This window comes from Prionailurus viverrinus, chromosome B2 (genome assembly GCF_022837055.1).
Source record: "Prionailurus viverrinus isolate Anna chromosome B2, UM_Priviv_1.0, whole genome shotgun sequence".
Taxonomy (NCBI): domain Eukaryota; kingdom Metazoa; phylum Chordata; class Mammalia; order Carnivora; family Felidae; genus Prionailurus; species Prionailurus viverrinus.
Window position 1 is genome coordinate 85033268 of NC_062565.1, and position 3528 is coordinate 85036795.

Below are 3528 nucleotides of genomic sequence, written 5' to 3' on the forward strand. Positions count from 1 at the left end.
AACAGAGGAACATGATCATGCATAACCTGCTTTACTGAAGTATTCTTTTCACTGAATGTTTCAGATTTACATCTTTAAATAAAGTACTGTAAGCCCCTTGTGTACCTTTGTACAAATTCTGTACATGCAAAATTCTGCAAAATTCATAGTACAACATTATAAACTTCTCTTTTACTAGAGGTATGTGCTTTTACTTGATAGTTCATATTGCTTTCTGTGCTTAATTGTCTCTGCAAAAAAACTGTAGCACTCTATAACTTATTAAATCTATGATGCACTTCCATTAAGGAACTTTAATACAGATTGTGGTAAATGTGTGATATAGGTAAAGCTTTCCCTGACTGTTCATTCAACATTTATAATGACCTTTATTCATCTTTTGAACTATCCTTTTTATAATCATGAAGAATATGTATGTATTTCATCATCAGCAGAGTTTGACAAAGAACAAGGAAACTAGAATGAGACTCTTACAGGACCCAGCCAGTGAAGTACAAGCTAAATTTAGTTTTCCTTGTGCATAATCAATTTTTAAAACTTTTAGTTATTGTAATTTTGTGACTTAAGTTTATTAATATGGATTGAATTTCATAGGAAAATGTACAATATACAAAGAAAATAATTCACTTACTTATAATCTCTATTCAAGATAAACACTAAAATGAACACATCTGTTTATTTTCAGTCTTCTAGTCTTCCTACTTCTCATTCTCCTCTTCTTTATGATCATACCCCTACCACATAATTAGCATATTTTTTATATCCATTGTTTCCCCTATATACCATTCATCATGAGCATATACTGACAGCAAATGAATTATAGGAATTAGGGTTTAGCTGAGAGTAACAACAGCAATAGCAACAAAAAAAGGTCTGTCCCATTAAGATTACAATGTTTTTCTTAACTGGAAGAAGTTAGTCTGTAATCTATATATGATTTTCCTAGTGTCAGGGACGAGGATCCTTTTATCTTGTTCTCCAGAGAAAGCTTCCATCACCAAGGTTACTTCACAGTCCTAGATGGCTCTGTATCTCTTACCAGTATGTTTGTTAACATGGGAGTTATCCTCTAAAAATATGTAAAATTTCACTCACTTTCCTCAATTTAAAAATGAACACCCATGTTCACTTAAAATCTTGCCTAAATGCCAGCCTAGTGTCAGCATTTTGTAACTTACTTTATAAACAACCATGTCTATGTAGCATGATACTATCCTACACTGGGTGTCAATAACTACAACTGTAGGAAGATTCTTCCATTAGTAAGTTTGTGCTAGTAACTGTGAAAGAAATATTCAAAAAATGTCCATATGTAGAATACATACTTTTTTAATTATTAGAGTTTGGACACCAGAATCTGTATCCATCTAAAATGTATTTTTACTGAAATATAATGAACAGCTTATAAAGCACAGTTTTTGAAGGACAATGGCAAAATAACTTTATTAAAGCAGAGGGCCTTTCAATTAGTTTGATACAAAGGCTGTCAAACTTTCACTTTCTCAGTGTTGAAGAACACAGCATTACTAAGGCAAAACTTACTGATTTCTGAAATGGCTAAAATCCTTAGCTATATTATTTCTCCAGAGAAAAATAGTAGTTCAAACCAACCATTTCATTTGCTATAAACAATGAATATATCTATGACTAGTCACATAACCAGTACCCACAGAGTAAATGTAGGGAAAAACATGATGAATTGAAATTCAACAAATCTGCTCTAAAAGTAGATATTACACATTCAAATATTTTTCTTTCACGTTTATTTCTAGCACTAATTTATGTGCTAAAAAAATAAAACACAATAGCATATCACTACTATTTCTCTGCCTTATTAGACAAGATAAATTGTGTAATCTTCTTTCATAGCACACGGTGAGGTAGAGAGTCATTTAATTACCTGTGAATCAAAGCAATTTAGGTAACTCTTTCTGATCATTATCACAGAGACTCAAGGAACTAAAATGCTCAATAATCGATAGCAACTCAACCTCAAAACAAAGTTAAGCCCTTGCAATTTTCCTGGAATAGGGCTCACTGTTTGACCAAGTAGGATTCCACTGACTCTAGAATCCCTGAATCTCCTCCCCTCTGACATGGATCATCACTACCCTAGGTACTGCTTTGTGCCTGTTCCTACTCTTAACACGTATCACTTCTTAAGCTTTAAAAGTACCAGAGTGATTAACTGATATGTGTATACTCAATACGTAGAACTATATTTGACATGTTCTGGGCACCAAATATATTATTTATAGAAAATTAAAATTTAAAGGCAAGTGCTGCCCGGGGCGGGGGGGGGGCGGGTACTGGAGCCAGATCCCAAGCCATGCCAACTCGGCCACCACTGCCATGCGCTGGGTCCCCATGCTGCTGAAGAATGCTGTCCCTGGCAGGAGCCCCCAAGTACATGGAACACTTCAGCAAGTTCTCCCTGTCCCTTGTCGATGAAGCAGTTTCTGGACTTTGGGTCCAGCAATGCCTGTGAGAAAACCATTCACCTTCCTCAGGCAGGGGAAGCCCCTGTGCCTGGCCATCATGAAGAGATCAACCTGCTTCCTGACAGAGTGCTGAGCACACCCTTGGTGAAGCTGGTCCACAGCTGGTATGTCCAGTCTCCTGGACATCATGGAGTTCCTGGACAAGGACCCCAAGGACAATCGTACCTGCACGAGGTCACTGATGCCCTGATCATCCGGAACCGCTGTGACCAGGTGGTGCTCACCATGGAATATTTACAACTTGTTTTCACAGACCTCCCTTTAGAGCATGCATTAGCTATAGGTGTTTCTTCATGACAGGGTGTCAAAAGACAACTCTATATACTGCTTTAGATAGTGTGCAAATTACACCGCATGTGTTCTAGCTGCGAGAAATAATAATAGTTTCTTCCTCCAAACAACTAATACAAAGCCCACCATGTTAACAATGAAAAGCCCTGTAAAAAATAAAACTATGGAGAAAAAGGCTATTCTGTTGTTTTGATAGTCACATAACATTTTAACATACTGTGGTCCTGAACTTAAGACATAGTTTTGCCTTGTTTAACCCAAAATCTCTTGTTTATTTATTAAAAACAACTTCTTTCTCATGGAGCCACCCTGTTGTTTTGCAAGACAGAACAGACACAAACAGAAATAGGAAAATGAAGCAGAGAAATGCATGGTTTCAGCACACCTGATTATTTGAATATATTATTTGAAAGATAGTATTTTATTCTCATGCTCTGAGTTCAGACTCACATTTAAGAATCAATTTGTTCACTGAACTATATAGTCCTTTAGAGTCAATTTCTTATAATTATTTTGAAATAGTCTAATTTGGTAATTTTCAAACTGTTAGGAGGTGTCCTGATACCCTTATGATAGTTGTGTAAAATTTTAAGAATTATAAAACCCCTAAGAATATACCCATATGTACAAAAATCTTATTGGGTTGCAAATTTCGAAAAGCTTTATTTAAGGGATGTTTTATCATCTACATCTTCATAGAGGGACATAAAGTTCAAAAAGGCCAAATAATTTATCC

General features: G+C 35.7%; 1 pseudogene; it reads left to right on the forward strand.

The window, feature by feature from the left end:
* The first annotated feature begins 2352 nt into the window (after nt 1-2352).
* LOC125166473 (pyruvate dehydrogenase (acetyl-transferring) kinase isozyme 2, mitochondrial-like) lies at nt 2353-2798 on the forward strand (annotated as a pseudogene).
* Nucleotides 2799-3528: the final 730 nt, after the last annotated feature.